The sequence below is a fragment of the Lagenorhynchus albirostris genome, chromosome 14 (genome assembly GCF_949774975.1).
Source record: "Lagenorhynchus albirostris chromosome 14, mLagAlb1.1, whole genome shotgun sequence".
Lineage (NCBI taxonomy): Eukaryota > Metazoa > Chordata > Mammalia > Artiodactyla > Delphinidae > Lagenorhynchus > Lagenorhynchus albirostris.
Window position 1 is genome coordinate 51,505,552 of NC_083108.1, and position 19,461 is coordinate 51,525,012.

General features: G+C 42.6%; 1 protein-coding gene and 1 pseudogene across 1 annotated transcript in view; one reads left to right on the forward strand and one right to left on the reverse strand.

The window, feature by feature from the left end:
* Window positions 1–13,787, reverse strand: part of YES1 (YES proto-oncogene 1, Src family tyrosine kinase) — a 75,910-nt gene extending 62,123 nt beyond the window's left edge. Inside the window, exon 1 of the mRNA XM_060120731.1 lies at window positions 13,768–13,787. The gene's annotated coding sequence lies outside the window, so the exon portion shown is untranslated. The remainder of the gene's footprint in view (window positions 1–13,767) is intronic.
* LOC132504598 (U6 spliceosomal RNA) lies at window positions 495–591 on the forward strand (annotated as a pseudogene).
* Window positions 13,788–19,461: the final 5,674 nt, after the last annotated feature.

Genomic DNA, 19,461 nt, shown 5'->3' on the forward strand with positions numbered 1-19,461 from the left:
CCTAAATAAATCTAAATAATTAACATTATCTAGATCAAAAGCACAATGTTCATATGGAAAAGTAAATGCATAAGAATAGCTGAGAAATTTTTTTTTTTTTTTTTTTTTTTTGCATTACGCGGGCCTCTCACTGTTGTGGCCTCTCCCGTTACGGAGCACAGGCTCCAGACGCGCAGGCTCAGTGGCCATGGCTCACGGGCCTAGCCGCTCCGGCGGCATGTCGGATCTTCCCGGACCAGGATACGAACCTGGGTCCCCTCCATCGGCAGGCGGACTCTCAACCACTGCGCCACCAGGGAAGCCCGAGAAATTTTTAAAAAAAGAAAAATGAGGAAATTTGTCCCACTAGTAATCACAACCTCATGGTTAAGAGTATAGGCTCTAGAGTCAGAGTTGGTGACAGTCCTAGCTTGTAACCTAAATAAATATAACTTCTCAAAACCTACTTCTTCACCTGTAAAAATAAAGATATTGAAAATACTTAACTCAATTGCTTGCTTTGGCAGCACATAAACTAAAATTTGAACGGTACAGAGATTAGCATGGCCCCTGTGCAAGGACAGGCACATTTGTGAAGTGTTCCATATTTAAAGAAAGAAAATCCTTTCATTAAATAAGATGGCTACCGGTCAGAACATTTAAGCCAGATTTTCAAAAGAAAAAAGAATACCTAACTCTGGGTTTTGTGAGAAATGAATCAGGTAAAATATGTTAAAGTATTTACCACTGTGACTGGTACACAGGTAATACTCAATACGCATTAGCTGCTGCTCCTGCTGTTGTTATCAGGGTCATGATCATCCTCATCATCAAGCTATGTGGTACTGGCATAGGAATAAACAAGTAAATATCGGGAAAACAAAGAGTGCCCCAAAACAAGCCTGAGAGTAAAAGAATTTGTAAATGCTAAATGTGGCATTTTGAATCTGTGGTAAAAGGAGAGATTTAGATTTAATAAACAGCATTGGTGAGCTCTATCATCTGAGGAAAGAAAAAAGGAACTGGATCCTTATCTTACAACATATATAAGTTTCAGAGTAAACAGCTAAATTATTTGTAACATAAAACAAAAACCTATAAATAGAATTTTTTAAATTATTGTCAACTGTGGAAAGTATTCTTAGAACACAAAATTCAGAAGTTACAAAAGGAAAATTACTTGTAATACTTTAAGATAAAAGAAAAACATTAAACAAAGACAAGCGGAGATATGAAGTGTTTGCAACATAAAGGATTAATATCCATTGTACACGAAGAATCTGTAAAAATCTATAAGAAAAAGACAACCCAAGAGCAAGATTGGCAATGGTTATGAGCAAGCACAGAAAAATGCACAGGAGACTTCAACTGAAAAAGCAAATAAAAATAACTCTGAGGTATCTTTGTTCATATATATAATAAAAATAAAACAATGTTCACAGATATTATGGGATAAACACATGCTTATCCCATACTCCAGTTTAATTTTCCTTAAAAAAGAAAAATCCAGAAATACATAAAAAGAGCTTTAAACCTGTTAATATCCCTGACTCTGAATATCAAAAAGATAAAGCAAAGTCTATAGTGCCATTAGAAGACTTAATTACAGAAAGGGGAAAATAAAACAGACCAAAAAATAAATAAATTGGAAAAGGAATCACTGACCCTTGCTGTTAGAAGGAAACTAAGCTTTATCAGGTCCGACCACTCACCAACACAGGAAAGTACCACTGACAGATGATCTAGAGCCAGTATTTACTCAGACTACAAAGAGGTGGTTCAACAATTCAAGAAAGCACTGCTGGACAACTAACTGTTAAGAATTACTTCTCTGTAACATTCCAATTGTTTATAAATGGTAACTGTTTAATAAACTGTTACAGAATCTTGTCCAGATTTAAAGGCACCTTTCAGTGTCTGCATTGATTAAAATTCACCTTTTAAGGCATCATTTAATCATTTTTCTTTCTTTCTGAGATGTCTGTCTCTATGATTTCTTTCTTTTTCTTTTTAATTTTGTTTTTATTTTTGGCTGCGTTGGGTCTTCGTTGCTGCACGCAGGCTTTCTCTGGTTGCGGCAAGCAGGGACTACTCTTCGTTGCGGTGCACGTGCTTCTCACTGCGGTGGCTTCTCTTTGTTGCAGAGCACGGGCTCTAGGCGTGCGGGCTTCAGTAGTTGCAGTACATGGGGTCAATAGCTGTGGCTTGCAGGCTCTAGAGCGCAGCTCAGTAGTTGTGGCGCACAGGCTTAGCTGCTCCGTGGCATGTGGAATCTTCCCAGACCAGGGATCAAACCTGTGTTCCCTGCACTGGCAGGCAGATTCTTAACCACTGTGTCACCAGGGAAGTCCACCATGATTTCTTTCTATTATCAGTGGGGTCCTGGGAATATCAGAAATGTCTTTTAGAACCTTCAGATGGAATTCTTCTGGACCTAGAAGCCTGAAATCAGTCAAAGCTAGATACCCTCTTACTATCTGCTATCTAGTTTCTTATACTTTTTTTCTAGCTTTTCCATTAAAGAGCATCCTCTTGTTACAGAAGTTAGGAGATTAAAAAGAAGACGTGCTAGTTGTTTCTTATGATCTATCATTTCGACTTTCTGAAGTTGTGGATCTGTAGCTTCTTACTGCTGGCTGTGATTATCTCGAAGAATCGTCTACGTTGTCATTAGTTTTTCCCTCTTCTAAGCATCAATCATCCTAAAAATCCTATTCATCCTCTGACAACGTAAGAGGTTCCTGACTCTCTCTTCTACTTGACCTTTATTACGAGTTCCTCCTTCTGACTTAAGTTCTATTCATTAAAAAAAAAAAATCAAAAGCTAAGCCCCAGTAGGAGTGGCTTAAGGGGGTGGGGGGAAGGGGAAGTGTGAGGTGAGACTGGGGAAAGGGAGGTTTAGCTCCATCATAATTTCCACCTGCCACTATTCCCCACCAAATTCTTTGATACGGCTAATTACTGTCTTTTCTCAATCACTAAAAGTGCTATCTAAATATATTTAGATAAAAGCCCCATTCTACTCTGACCCCCTTCCTTACCAGGGTGCTTCTCAAACTTTTCATATAAAAAAGCCTGGGAGGGGCTTCCCTGGTGGCGCAGTGGTTGAGAGTCTGCCTGCCGATGCAGGGGACACGGGTTCGTGCCCCGGTCCGGGAAGATCCCACATGCCGTGGTGCGGCTGGGCCCGTGAGCCATGGCCGCTGAGCCTGCGCGTCCGGAGCCTGTGCTCCGCAACAGGAGAGGCCACAACAGTGAGAGGCCCGCGTACCGCAAAAAAAATAAAAAAATAAAAAAGCCTGGGAAATTCATTCCTTTAGGTGGTATATTGCCCACTAGAATCTTAAACCATCACCGTTAGTTCGCTCCTGTACTAATATTGTTGCCCGAATTAAGAAAATACCATCTGTGCCCACACCTTTCAAATAAATATTCTAATCATGTTTATACAACTAGATAGTGTATTTCCATATACCTAACTCATTCAACTACTAGGTTACTTCCTGTTCCCTTCTGTGATAGAGACAGCTACGTTTCCACTAAAAATGCCTTCTCCCCTTCTATGGTGTAAAGTTGTCACTGGAAGGTAGCAGCCCTGCCAAGGACTATTTGTCTCAGTTCTACCTACAACCAGATACAAGCATATGACTCAATCAGTGTATGGGGAACCGATGTGTGCTACAGTTTTTAAGAAGCATGGCTGCTAGAGATATAGTTAGAGACTATGATATAAAGAAAAGAAACCCACTTATTCTTACTTCTCCTTAACATTTACAAGTCACTGCTAAATCAAGTCTCAGTTTCTTCATCAGACTCAAGTAGAGTGTTTATCTGAATTCATCCTGAGCATTAATGCCATTGTTTAGCACTGGGCCTGCCACTCCAAGGAGTCTTGAGGTTACTTACTACATGAGTTTTCAGTGAGAAGCTGGCTGCTGACACTCCTTTCTCCTATGCCCATGGCAAGCAAATATGGCCAGCGAACTGCTGTACTTGCCCATATTTTAAAACTATTTAATACGTGCCTACTATGTGCTGTTGTTCTAGATACTTGGGATAACTTCAGTAAACAAAATAAAGATCCTACCCTCATGGAGCTTACCTAGTGGAAGCCATTCTAAGCTCATAGAGTTGGCACAACAGGGTATTTTATATATTTATTTTTTGACTGTGCTGCGTGGCATGCGGGATTCTAGTTCCCCCAACCAGGGATGGAACCCGTGCTCCCTGCAGTGGGAGCGTGGACTCTTCACCACTGGACCACTGGGGAGTCCCTAGCACAACAGTTTAAACCTATCTGCTAATCCTTATGTAGACTCAATAAACACAGGCAGTGATGGAACTGTTGGCAGTGATGTGTGGAGTTGTACTGCAGATATTCTATGTGGGATAATAATGCAACAAAATCAAGCTGTATTCCCATAGAAAACAATGCTCCAGCTTATAAGAGAGGACAAAGGGTACATTCTTAGATACAACGGAAGAAATAAAAGGAAGCCAAAGAAGAAAAGGCTTCTAAGGTGGTGAAGGAAATCACTGTCAATGGAACTTGACACAGTGGCAAAAGAGTAGCAAACAAAATTTCCATTTAGAGCTTTAGATGAGACTCTTCATGCAGAGAGTGAGGAATTCATGGAACAATAAGATTTAAAGGAACAAGCCAGGGCTTCCCTGGTGGTGCAGTGGTTAAGAATCCACCTGCCAATGCAGGGAACAAGGGTTTGAGCCCTGGTCCGGGAAGATCCCACATGCCACAGAGCAACTAGGCCCGTGCGCCACAACTACTGAGCCTGCGCGCCACAACTACTGAAGCCCACACGCCTAGAGCCCGTGCTCTGCAACAAGAGAAGCCACCACAATGAGAAGCCTGCGCACCGCAACGAAGAGGAGTCCCCCGCTGGCCGCAACCAGAGAAAAGCCCGCGCGCAGCAACGAAGACCCAACGCAGCCAAAAAAATAAAATAATAAAAATTTTAAATAAATAAAAGAACAAGCCAATTTGGAAGAATTCTACTGGATTTCCTTAAAAAGGAAGTGCAGCTTTGAATGTTGGTAAGTCTGTACCAAGGTGCAGGAAACCACCATCCTACTGACAGAACAAATCAGAAAGTGTGCTCTCTTTCTGCAGCATGTGCCTGAAACATGATGGAGGACAATTTAGACAATACAGAGCTTCCATCTATTTCTACTAACTCATCTAGGAATAAATCATATACTTAGTAGAAAAGAAGGCAATATTGCACAGTAGAAGGAAAACTGATTTGACCATAAACTATATATATATATAAAAATATATATGGGGGGAGGCTGACTATATACATACAGACTATATATATACTTTACAAACCCAAACTTACAAATGAACCACATTTACTCCAGTTGAGTTAGAGTAATAACCCACTTCTGCATGCTCCTTTGCTCCTTTGATGAATTTTTTTCTTTTTGGCCACGCCACACAGCTTGTGGGAGCCTTGTGGGATCTTGGTTCCCCGACCAGGGATTGAACCCAGGCCCTCCACAGTGAAAGCGTAGACTCCTAACCACTGGACTGCCAGGGAATTCCCTGATGAATTAAATTTAGATAGGAAAAAAACTTGATTGGAAAAACATGCAAACACTGTCTCTGTAATGTGGGCTGTAGCTACAGTTTAGTTAGTGCAATAACCCAATTTTTTAGCTCATACAATAGTTGACCTCAACACCCATTATGAAAGATGCACCACAAAGCTAATTCCATTAAAAAGAAAAGTGTAAGTGTTGAAAATTCTCAGCCCGATACAAATGTACAGTTTAAGGAAGAAGGAAAAAGATAAAAAATCTCCCTTTCCATCATTGCTCCTTATCCCTAAGGAAGGTGTCTTATAGGAAACAGTCTTGCTGTCAATTATTCAGTCACATCAACGAGTCATGTGACCTTAGCAAATTACATATACTTACTGGTCCTCAGTTTCTTTGTGTGTAGTAAAAGCCTATCTTATGCATGATTCCTCTGTGTTTTGGGAATGCCTTTTCAAAGATTTAAGTTAAACGTGAAAATGTATATGAATGTATAGCAAAGCATCTGACATAAAACAGGCTTTCTTGGGACTTCCCTGGTGGTCCAGTGGTAAAGAATCCGCCTTCCAATGCAGGGGACGGGGTTCGATCCCTGGTCGGGGAGCTAAGATCCCACAAGCTGCAGGGCAACTAAGTCCCCACACCACAACTACTGAGCTCGCGCGCCTCAACGAGAGAGCCCATGTGCCGCAAACCACAGAGCCCACGTGCTCTAAAGCCCACACGCCACAACTAGAGCGAAGCCCACGTGCCAAAACAAAGAGCCCGCGCCACAATGAAAGATCCTGCATGCCGCAACTAAGATCTGATGCAGCCAAAAAATTGTTTAAAAGAAAATAAATAAAACCTAAAAATAAAAAATAAAACAGGTTTTCTTCCGTCTTTACCCAATACCTAACAGAAGGAGTGGGAAAAAGAAAAAAAGACACAAAAAAGAAAATTATAAACTTCATACTACATCCACTTCTCATTTCTCCTCTTCTACTCCCCTCATTTTTGTTTCTCATTCCCAATCTTTTGACCTGTTTCCATTTCTCACACCGGGTCAGGGTAGGAAGCAAGTTTCACAGTGCCTAGCAAGCAGGTGGGAGGAACTAGGGAAGCTTCTGTCCTTAAATTAAGCTCAGAGTCCTAGCATCCTAATATGGAGCTCATAACAGTGATTTTTAAATAGTGAAAAGCTGGGAAGGTGAGGACTGGCAAAGCTACAGGTTATCCACTGTATAATCAGAGCATTTAGTAGGCCAAGTATTTCATTTGCTCAAAGAGCTCAGCAAATTTAAAAAAACACACAAAACTTAAAATCAATCAGAACATATTTACCACAGAAACACTGTTATATCTTTATGTTAGGTTTTTACAGGTAAACTCTAATGGGCTGCCCAGAAATCTAACCAAAAAGGCTAACCTTACAAAAAGAACTTTTTCTGGGAAAAATATACTGATTTTCCACCTTACAGTTTTAGTTTCTTTTCTTTTCCTTCCTTCTCTTTCTTTCTACAAAATCTATTATGCAAACCTTAAAAAGCTAACCATCTTCAAATGCCCATGCTTATTTTGTTCTAAATGTTAACTACATGTGTTAAAGAAAAATATCCTAAATAATTAGTCTCCGGTTCTATCAATTAAAAAAGATGTTTTAATTAATGTCAGAGGCTCTTTTCCCGATACAATGCAGCAAAGCTGTCATCCAGTCATGACTACCTGTTAACTGACATCACAACTATGTGCTTCAATGAATCATTCAGTCCTTTTCTAACTTTACTGCAAAATAATCTGAAATGTTTTTTTAAAAGCCTTGCTTTCAAATGTGTTTTCTTATAGTAAAACCTCTGTACAGGTGTTGTGGAGCCTGTGTATGTGAGTCACACGTATCTGTAATGAACTAACATCTAGAAAAACATCAAGTCTTCCTGCCTAGAGAAGTGAATCGGTTTACTTGAGGCTAAATCTATGTAGTACAAAGGGATTTATTAAAGCTTCAGATGTATCACACCCTAACACCATCAAAAATCAGAGAAGTATTCTAATGGATTATCACACTAAAAAGATCAATCCAAAAAATTTATAACAGCCTCATAATTATAGCCAGTTCCACCCAACTGTGAATTCCTAGAAGGTAGCAGTCATGCTGCAATCATTTTTATAACATCAAAACTGGCATAGTATTTGTTGCACCACAGGTTTAATAAATGTCCACTTAATGAATGGAATACACTTTATTTGCCTGAGAAAGTCCAGGGTCAAGTCTGTGGGTCAGTTTTTTACCCTAACTTTTACTTACCTGATATCTAATTGTATTTCAAATTCTAGACTCTAAAACATTTCCTTAAAATCTTATCAATATAAAAACTTCAACTGCAGTGGAGCCACATATTTAAATAAGGCTGAAAGAATATTAGAAAACATCTGGCCCAACTGTACCCCCGTTTCAAATGGTGAAACTGAGGCCTATGAAGTTCAGTGAATTGACCAAGGCCACATAGCTCTTCACTGTCACAAGTGGAATTAAAATGCAGATGGTCTTCTACCTTTTAGTCTTGTCCTTATTACATCATGTTACCTTCTCTGCTCCTTTTCAAATGCCTGACTGCTACTAATTAAAAAGTACCTATAATGTGAAAATACTAATTACATCAGAACAAATGTAAGAAATCAATAAACTTGGGACTTCCCTGGTGGCACAGTGGTTGAGAATCCACCTGCCAATGCAGGGGACACGGGTTCGAGCCCTGGTCCAGGAAGTTCCCACATACCGCGGAGCAACTAAGCCCGTGCGCAGTAACTACCGAGCCTGCGCTCTAGAGCCCACAAGCCACAACTCCTGTGCCCTCGTGCTGCAACTACTGAAGCCCACGTGCCTGAGCCCATGCTCCGCAACAAGAGAAGCCAGCGCACCACAACGAAGAGTAGCCCCCACTCTCCACAACTGGAGAAAGCCCGCGCATCAATGAAGACCCAATACAGACCAAAAAAACAAAAAACAAAAAACAAATCAATAAACTTGCCATGAAACAGTTTTAAGTATTAACTTATGAAGCAAAAGCCACCAATTTTCTCCACCCCACCCCAATTTCTACTTAACGCTAAGAAACTAAAAGTTACATTAAAAAATTAGAGAAGTGACTAGCCTCTGTAATCAGTTTAAGAAAACCTAAGGTCTACATATATTGTTCGGAACAGAGGCTGAAACCAGACAATCTTTAGGTTTCAGTGGTCAGTCTTTTCCTCCCAGTACTTCCTGCCTCCACCCCCACCAATAATTCAGCAGACATACCCTATGACCTATGCATTCTTTCACAGATTACATCAAGAAAACAAGGATTTCTTTTTCTTTTTGTCCTTGGAATATACGAATATTATCACAATTATAATACTGTCACTAATACCATGATAGGATACCCCCCCAAAAAATTTTTTTTTAAATTTTTGGCTGCACTGCGTGGCACCAGGATCCCCGTTCTTCGACTAGAGATCGAACCTGCACCCCCTGCAATGGAAGCATGGAGTCTTAACCATTAGACCACCAGGGAAGTCCTCCAGATGTACTTTTTTTACAATCTAGGATCTTGGGCTTTCAACATTCACTAAAATAGTAAAAAAAAAAACTTATTTAAAATAAACCTTACTAGAAACTAGTATAATTTCAACTACAAAGAGTTTCCAGTTTATGTTAGAAATATCAAAATGAACTTTAAGTTCACATTTAAAGTTTAAACTTTTTAAAGTTTTATAAAATCATTTTCTAGACCAAAACTTATGAGGGTTAAAGATTTAAAGAACTTGTTTTAACATCAGCTTCTGAAAAAGTACTAGGCTACTTTTGTAAAATTTTACTACAGGTATACCTTAAAAACATGTTGTGTGTGGGGAAAGTCTGTATATATAAACTCATATAAATATATACAGAACCACATCCCTGAATACAGCTCAAAAGGATTTATTCTATTAGGGACTGTTCTCAAAGATTCATATAAAACAGTTCCTTGCCACAGCAAGTACTAGGTCAAGTATCTCACAGTCATGGAAAGAAATAATTAGAATGCAAGGAGAAATGTGCTTTGATACCAGCGTTCTGTGGGAGCACAGAGAAGGGGGTCAACACACCAATGTCTTGTTAAGTATGTGCCACGATAACAATGTGTACTTGTTAATGTTCAAGTGTACACAGTCTTCCGTACTTCTTCCTTCCTTCTGGTTACACCAGTTTGAGAGCTACTTCTCCCAATACTCTCTATTCCCCATCCCAAATCAGCCAAATCCTGAACCACTAAATTCCAAAGCCAGAACTATCAAAAGGAATTGTCTAGATTTTCCAACGGTAGTGGTAAACGAGAGGACAAGATGCTGCTGCTCTTTGCTTGGCACACTGAGCAACATTTCAGAAGCAGCAAAATTTGCCTGCGGCCTCTTCCAGTCTGGGGCTTGCCATATAGAGCTGATGCTGTATCTGCATTTGTTGATGTCCATCTTCTCACACCCCAGGAATAAAGAACAACAGGAAAAATAATCTAGGGTTCCTACTTGCAAAACTCCAGCAGTCACAGGGGATATGCCATGTGCAGCTAGTTCTGGAAATAATCCCTTTTGAAGGTCTTCCACTTACTGGAAAAAAAGCAGGGAGTCCAAAGAACATATCAGCTCTGCCACCCGCCAAGCAACAGTAACAGCAGCAGCACTTCAAAGAGACACGGGTTAAAACAGCACAGAGTATATGGTATACGCTTCAGAGAACCTGAAATCACATATATATTCAAATTAGGGAAACTGAAGGGCACTGCTGTCCCGGGTTGGGGGGCGGTGCGGGGGAGCAGAGGCATAGCTCAGCCCATCAGTAACCTCATTGTACATTATCCTGTACTCTGAAATTACAGGATTCCCTTTCTTTCCTGGAGTGAGCTTCAAGATCTTAAAGAATAACACCAGGTAAACCTAACCCAGACCAGGATGTGTTGCTATCAAGTCTGCTAGTTCCAAGACAACAGTGGCGCTGCTGCAGCCAACGATTCCTTGGCACACAGACACGTTAAAATGATCCTGGCAGAGGCACTGGCTCTTCTCTTTCACCCTCTGTTGTTACTCTAGCTCCTTTTGCTAAATCTGCCTCTGAGTATAGACAGGAGCTGGATGGTTCATAATCACCCAGCAGCTGTAGCTGAGCAATAGGCAGCCTAATTGTGGCGCCGGAGCAGCTGAGAGGAAGAAAAGAGAGACTGCATACCCTACCATAGCCACACAAACCGCCACACACACTACCAATCAGATACCAGGGTACTTTAACAGGAACAGATGATTTCCTTTAAAGAAAAGCAGTTGTACCTCACTAGAGGAACTTGTATTTGTATTACAGACCTGTTTAAACGTGAACTGAAGGTGACCTAAGCCATGTAGCGTTCTGAACAATGGAAGATCTTAACTAAAACTTCCTGTAAATATTCACACAACAAAGCCAGCACCACAAACATCACCTTTGTAACATAACTGAAAGTTCCTGTGATATAAGAACTTGGTACAGCCATGATCTCTCCTCTTCAGCTCTACATTACCACAATGCAAAGCAACCACACCAACAACTAACACAGCAAGCCATTACACAAAGCAAGTAAAGTAGCATAAGGCAGCGATTCACAGCATTTTGGAAACTCCAACACCATAATGTCATTTGAAACAAAACACCATTTCTTTAGGTGCTATACGGCACATCTTCATAAAGTCTGAGTAAATGACAACTTATTTTATGCTGAGAATTTTAAGACATCCTTAAGAATATCAAATCGCAGGCTGAAATTACCAATCTAAAGAATTATTGTTCCAGAAAACTGAAAATGGATGAAAGACTTATTACCTTGATGCCATAGTTAAATTTTGCGTCTTAACTGTCATGCTACCATAATCTTCTGAAAAATAGGGCATATTTTATATTTGATGATAGAACAGTGTTCCCTAGTTTAATAAACATATTTTGATTACCTACTATTTGTCATGTACAACATACAAAACTGAAGAGGATTTAAAGTTAGTTAAACCTGGTGTCTTTCCTCAAAATATTAACATAATTAACATATGTTATTCACCTGTGAAAGTAGTTACATACGCCAGCTGGTATTTCCCAGTTATGGTTTAATAGGTCTAATCCTGTTTGCAAAGGGCAGCCAAGCAGTATTCTAAAGTCAGTCACCAAATATTAAGTCCTTTAGCGAAACACCTTATACAGTGTAAAGTACATTACACACAGGCTTCTTTAAAAAGGAAATTTTAAAAGTTTCACATAAACTAAAACACAGACACAGAAAAGCAATCATGGCGTAATGAACTATACGCTTGAACTATACCACCATCAGGTTAAAGAACTTTGCCACCACTTCAGGAGCCAGGTCCCAATCACAGCCTCCTCCCTCCTCTTTTATCTTTACTTTTACAGAAATCACTTCCTTGCAGGTTTTTAAAAAATACATAGTTTTACCCCCCGAGTTTGCATTCCTAGATACCAGACCTTAATACTGCTGTTTAAAAATTTTTGACATTAGGCTTTTTTTAATATAATGCTAGTAGAAACTAATAATAAATAACGTCTACGCTAAACAGACTCACTAAAGAGCTAAACATATTTATAAAGAAAAATTACATTAATAAATTATTTACTGCCTAAAAGGATGCAAATTTGAACTCTACATAAACAACTCTTAAAGCATGTGTCAGTAATATTTCATTTACACTGGGTCCTTGCTATCTTTTAGAATATTTATTCTTTTAACATTACATACCATGAAAGAGATTTATTTGCATAGACATTGATTTGTCAGCTTGAGAATTCACTGATTTAAAAAAAAAAAACTTGAACCATGTGTTAATATTATACTTCAGCCATAAGACAAATTCCACCTATCCCAGAAGATAGGTCAAAGCTGTAATTTCACTTTCGGTTGAACAGAATGGAGTCAATTTTGTGGTTTATGAAGTCAGCAAAAATGTACTGTAAAATTAAAGCTATTATAACATTATGGTGGTTACGGCAGAGTACATATTTTAAGAGCCCTTTTATACTTTATCCTGGAAACATGAATGTGAACTGTCCTGTACTTAGATTCAGATCAAAGTCTTTTTTTTCAAATTTAGGACCCAATGAATTGTCAACCAGCATTCAAAATCTCCACTGAGGTTTAGCTAATGTCCAAAAGTTAAAATACAATTACACTTCCTTTTCTTAAAACGTCAACTATGGCAGGGGTCTAATATATTAGTAAAGACAGAACAAAACATAAATAATGAAATATAACTTCCTTACAGAACTACAGATGAAAATCTTGTATGTGACACATACAAGGTCCTTGGCTTCTAATACAAGACACTCCTTCATTACCTGTCCATTCAAAATGTTTCCTGTCCACTGTGTGCCAACCATTGTGCTAGTTAATACATTAAATTTACCACACTGTACCTTAAATGCCTATAGTCACATGTACCTATTTTCCTTAGTGTGTAATTTAACCACAGATAATTTAACAGGATGGTTTAAACACACTTAGAATTATCAAGTTAACTTTGCCACTGCAATCCTGCAGTTGCAATGCACGAGTATACCACCATCATACACATGTATATGTGAGATCATCTATGTGAACACACATTCCGGTGGGAACATATATACACATAATAAATGGCTTGAACATAAAGTTTGATTCCAGTGGAGACTCAGCTTTTCATTTCTCTAACAATTTATAAAGCGTCAGACCGTGTGTTATGCCGTGCCTGTTTTAATTAATGAAGCAGAAAATAATTCTACCAAATCCAAACCCTGTTGGGTCCCACCCACTACAGAACAAAAATTAAAGCAGTCCCTACCCTACATCGGATTTGATTTTCTAAGAGCTTCTTAAAACAACGTTGCCCCATGCCCAATAAAGCAAAAGCTGGAAGCAATTATCAAGAAGAAAAACACACATTAAAACAAAATTTTCTGTAACACATGTGGACAGAGAACCGAACCAAATGGGAGGCGGAGCGTCATAACACTAAAAGTGCACGCTGAACAGCGTATTTCCCAACCCCCAACCCAAAACAAAGGAAAACTTTAACATGTTGCGGTTTTCAATCAAACCTAGCGCAGCGAGAGGCTCACCCGCTCGCCCCCCTCCCCCGCCCGCTCTCCCGGCACAGTTGCCACCCCGTGTCCGCCGACAGGCAGACCCCCGACCCCGGGGACGGGAAGGGGCCGCTGCTCCCGCCCCTTACTTCGGCCAAAAGAAACCTCGCCGACCCCTCGCCGGGCGGCCAGCACGACCTTAGAGACGCGGGTGCGGGTGTCCCGGCGCTCCCAGGACCTTGGGTCGGACTTGGGCGGGACCGGGAAGGAATGGACTGGGCGGAGACCGAGGCAGAGGGCGAGCAGGTAGCGCCGGGAAGGACACACGCCCGTCGGGCGAGCCGGGCCGGGGGAGGGGAGAAGTTTCTCCCAACTTCCCGACTCGGAGCCGGCGGGGAGCGGCGGTGCCTCCGGGCGCAGGCAGGCGCCGGGCCTAGCGCTGCGGGGCCGGGGTCGGCCGCCTCCTGCTCCGCCCGCGGGGCCCCGAAGCGTCCTTACCTGCGCTCCAGCGGCGCTCGCATGAGTCGCCGCAGCAGCGGGGAAGGGTGGTGGGGAGGGGGCGGCGGGCGGAGGGGAGGCCCGTGGGGCCCTCTCCGTCCTCCACCTCCTCGTCCCGGGCGCCAAGGGGCAGCGACGACGGCACAGCCAGCCGGGGACTCGCTACTTCAGGAGGGAATTCCCGGGCTCCCCAACACCGCAGCCTCACGCTCCACCTCCTCCCCGCGCGGTGCCCGCCCTCACTCCCGGCCCCGCCCCCCCGTGTAGGGGCGGGGGCGGGCTACCTGCGCGCGCGGCCGCCCGCTCACCGGAACTCGCGCCGCGCCCGACCGGGCTCCCGCGACCTCGCCTTCCGACGCCGGCGCGCGCCCCCTCGGGTTGCGGGCCGCACTCCAGCTGTCCCGGTCGGCGGCGAGATCGAGTCACTACTCCCGACCCAACATGGCGGCGGGGTCTGGGGCGGATTCCCGAGGCGGCGCAGGCTGAGGGGGCGTGAGGAGGAGGCGCTTCTCCACACGGAAAGCAGGCCCACAGCGCCCCCTCCCCACGCGCGGAACCTGCGGCTCGGCTGCCGCGGAAGATAGGGTGGGGTGCCTCGGCCTTTCTCCTTTCCCCTCGCCCCGCTCTCTGTAGTGCCGAGGGCTTTGTTTTCGTGGGGGAGTATAGGATTTTGGGGGGTTGGCTGTTTGCTCTTCAGTACTATGCTTCCGCACCCTTTGTCGTGGATAGTAAAATCTCAGCCCAGCCAGGGGGGTGTTACTAACACCCTCATCACCAGCCTGATCACCGTCCAGAAACGCTCGCGTCTGGCCTCCTTCCGATCCAGGGATCCTGTCCCAGCCCCAGGAGCTTCCTGTTGACTGTAGGTCGAACCAGCCTTGCCGGGAGAGGGAACCGAAGCCGAGTTTTGTTGGCGACTCTCCCAGTAATGGTGGCTTTGGCTTGTCTTGGGACAGCGTGTTCTTAGGCGATGCTGGCAACGTCCCAGAGGAGGAACTGGGGCAGGTATTATTGTCCCGTTTGACAGCTGTGGAAACTGAGGCTGCCACCCCAATGAACGTGGAGCAGCCACAGCTAGAATCCTGCTCATCTGAATCCAAGCACCTTTCCTACTGGCCTTGCAGCCAGCCGCTGAAGCAGAAGGAAGAGGGTCCAGAAGGTCCAGAAGGACCTGGGAAAAAATGAGGATCAGCCAGTGTCCAGAAGGGCTGAATATTGAGTGTCTTCTGCTGAAATCACTTCTGCCCTGACAGACTCTCAGATTAACTTCCTCTTCGTATTTCCTCTTTGGTGGGGTTATCAGAACTATTAATGTTGGGACTGTTGGTTTCCTTTGTGGTTTTTAGCGAAATTCAGAATCATCTTCGACAAATACGAAATGGTACAATCATATGTGCCAGTATTCGGGTATTCTAGAAACTTAGGAAATGCATATAAGGCTTTGAAAAAAATTTTTTTTCAGCTCACTGAATGAGCCAAAGATAGGCATAGGCATTCACATTAACTAAACGGTAACATCGTGCTTTATATGATTTAGCTGCTAAAACTTCATTTGCCCTTGACTGTCTTGGTTATTAAATTTTTCATGTAAATTTATATTTAGCTTTTTTTTAAACTAGAAAATAAATTCCTTGAGCTGCTACTTTTCTAAACTTCTGTGTAAAATAGAGATAGTATTTTTTGTCCTAAACTCTCAGCCTCAAAAAAATCAACTCAAAAATACTAGTTTACTCCAGTTCAAGGGATGAAGTGGCTTTGAAGATGTTCTGTATGGAGTTTTCAAGATGGGAGAGGGTGTCAAAATCCTACATGTTTTGTTATACTCACTTATCTTCACTTTTCTTCCCTTAACCCTCATTTTAATTCTTTTTATTACTTCATTCCCTGTTTTCTCTTTTGGAATATTTGTCTAACAACATCAAGCTTCACTCTGTAAATATTCTGGAGATTTTTCAATCTGGAGTCTCACTTATCTCCAGGCGTATTTAAAACAAACGGGACAAAGAGAATCTCTAAAGCCTGAGTTTGGTATAATAGAAATTGCTTTCAAGTGAAAATCTGTTCATTTGTGAAAAGGACAAATGAAGAAGAACACCCCTGTGTCCCTCCCACACAGCAGGGAGGTCTGGTATGTATGGGTTAAGGAGTGATAAGGGACCTAAATCATGGAATCCCTGGGCGAGTCTGCTGGATGAAAAAGCTAGGGGAAAGCTTGAAATAAATTAATGAAATAGGTTAAGTCCCTACAAGAGTGAAACACATTGTTTATTTAAGTTTATTAATGCTTACAATTATCTGACTGGTGGAAAGTCTGAAGGATTTGGAGTTTCCTTGGGGCCCACTCCCTCTCACCCTGGATGTGATTTTGCCAGGAAGTGGTTGTGTGTGGAATAAACCTCTCCCGCCTGTGTCAGTCATCTGCTGCTGTTGCTGCTTGCATCACTGAGGCTGTGATGATGATTTTCTCTTCCTGGTAACTAGAGAACCTGCAGTCCTACACAGGGTGCAGGCACTGGTCTCTGCTCTTTAATGACTATCCTCACTACCACCCCTTCCCCCGCAAATGCCTTCCACCATAACCATTCAAAGCTTGGATCTCCTTATGTCACGGTGCCTCAGGTTATCTACACCACCTCAGCCTTGCCTCCTCCACCTGGCCAATTAGGGCAAATATGAGGAGCCCTCTAAGCAAAGATAGGGAAAATCGAGCAAAAGGCAAGTATCCATCCTTGAATGTTAGGCTTGTTGTGCCAAGCTCTGTGGCGAGATGCCGTACAATTTCTGATGCTTTCATCACCTCCAGGACTGGTGCTCACCTGGGCAAGGTCTGTCTAAGAGAAGCACTCCACTGGATATGTAAGGACACCTCCTACAATGAATAGATACAAGAAACGGCGATCTTATGTGAGCTGCAGCAAATCCAGCCCATCGTTTTGCCCTGTTTTGTTGCTCTCTCCAGTGTCTAACTTATTGCCTGCCTGGTCTACAATCTTAGATTTCCACCCTGTGCCTGGTGTGCCTCCCCAGCTCCGGTACTATTTGTTGGAAATCTAGTCTTTGCTGTTGGAATCTACTTGGGCATCATCTAGGTTTATTTTTCTGACCAGTTCTTCCTAGTTCTCCTGTAGTTTTGTCCCAGGCCTGTTATACCTAGCGAAGTCCCTACCAGTGTCAGCAGCTCTAGCTCCCCGGGTACCACTCTGCCTGTTCCTAGATAGCCTTTGCCATCACTTCAGACTTTCTTGCTCTCAACTTGGTTCATCACTCTGTTCTGTGACAGCAGTTTCTAAGCTGGATGGCACTTGGCATCTTCTCACATGCTGTCCACCTTGCAGAATATAGCATGCAGTGGACACCTTTTGAGGGTGTCTGTTTAACCCAAGGTCCTCTACTCTGAGAACCAGTCCTCTCCCAATAGCTGGAGTGTAGCCCTTTGATCTGAGTACCCCCTACTTTCAGGCTCCAGCTTGGAATTTTGAGGAAGTGACACAAAGGTGACTCAGAGGTTATTCATGATGGTGTGGTGGAGTTCAGGGTCCAGTGGCATAAGGTGAGTGTCCAGGGGTAGGGAGGGCCCAGGAGCAGCAAGTGTCCAGTGCTGCTGGTGCCTGCATCCTAAGCAGACCATCCCTATGGCAGGACCTGGACTCTGCCTCACCTCCCTTGGTTCTTGGCTGAGCCTGCTCCACCAATCCTCCTGTTCATTCTCTAAACTTCCAAAATTAAATTCTCTTTCTGCTTAAATTAAGTAGAGACCTTCTGTTCTTTGCAAATAAGAGCCACTGTTAGTTTCTGCTACTTACTCATACTACTGACAGTAAACTCAAGTGCTGTGAGGGCAGCACCTCCTGCCCCCTGCACATAGTGGGGGTGGGTGAGGGCTGGGGGGAGCTCGTTTTCAGGGAGAGGATGAAGCAGATGCATAGTGAGAAGTTTTTCCGGGGATAAGAGCTTGTAGGACCCCAATGCCAACTCTAGTTGCCTTGAGCCACATGTAAGACCCCAAGAGTAGAAAATAGCTGGCAAATCAGTCCCTCCTCCAGCTGCCAGGGGCAGTCATTTTTTTTTTTTAATTTTTTATTTATTTTTGGCTGTGTTGGGTCTTCGTTGCAGTGTGCGGGCTTCTCATTGCAGTGGCTTCTCTTGTTGCGGAGCACGGGCTGTAGGTGTGCAGGCTTCAGTAGTTGCAGCACGCGGGCTCAGTAGTTGTGCCTCACGGGCTCTAGAGCGCAGGCTCAGTAGTTGTGGCGCATGGGCTTAGTTGCTGCAAGGCATGTGGGATCTTCCCAGACCAGGGATCGAACCTGTGTCCCCTGCATTGGCAGGTGGATTCTTAACCACTATGCCACCAGGGAAGTCCAGTCATTGCTTTTACATCACAGCAGGCATCTACCCTTTCTCCCAGAGCACTACCTCCATCCTCAAAATCCTTCTCAACACAACGATTCAGGCAGCAAACACCTGAAATTGATGTTAGATATTGCAACCCATTTGATACCTCTGCCCTATAGGCTTATAATTTCCTCCCAAAATCTATATGTGCAAGTCCTGTAGCCATTCCCAGTGTTTGACCTGATACATTAAGCTGATGTGTGGTCAGTGTCTCTGACAGTGAGTATAAACACGACCGAAATTGCTACCAGATTGCTACTTCCTGGAAATCTTTACAAATGGGTTATAAAAAGTAGAACATAACTTTGCTTAAAGGCAAGAAGTTAGAATGTTTACCTACATCAAAGGTTTAGAAAAGAAACTATACATCAGTCATGCTCTTATCTCTTAAATTAACTAACATCAGATCATGAAACATAAAGGACTGGAATCAGGGAACTCTTTTTTATTAGATATTTTGCAAGCTAACACTGTGGTTGGGGTTTAAAAATATGTTTGGAATGAATCTATGTCTTTGAAAAACTCTTTTAACATTGTTTTAAAGCTATGCTTTCTTTTTGTACTTTCAGTGGTATAGATCATTATTTTTTGCATTGTGTCTGAGCAATTAAAATCTGACAAGATCGTATTATATGATGTACACCATAACGCACTTTTAATTCTTTAGCAAAGTGTATTTACGCTTCTTTTACTTGTATATGAAGAAGGCTTTTGAGTACTTGAAATAGCTACTTAATTGCTCTTCTTTCTAGGGGAATATCTTACATAACAAATATCTAACATAAGATCTATGCTTTGATGAAATGTCTTAGGTCATGTGAATGAATTAATGTGACTGCAACACCGATACCAGGGTTGTAAAAACCATGGCTGTCTCTTATTGAGCCCTTACCATATGCCAGGTGCTTTACCTGAGTCATTCACTGAATCCTCATAATCACTCTGGAGGTTAG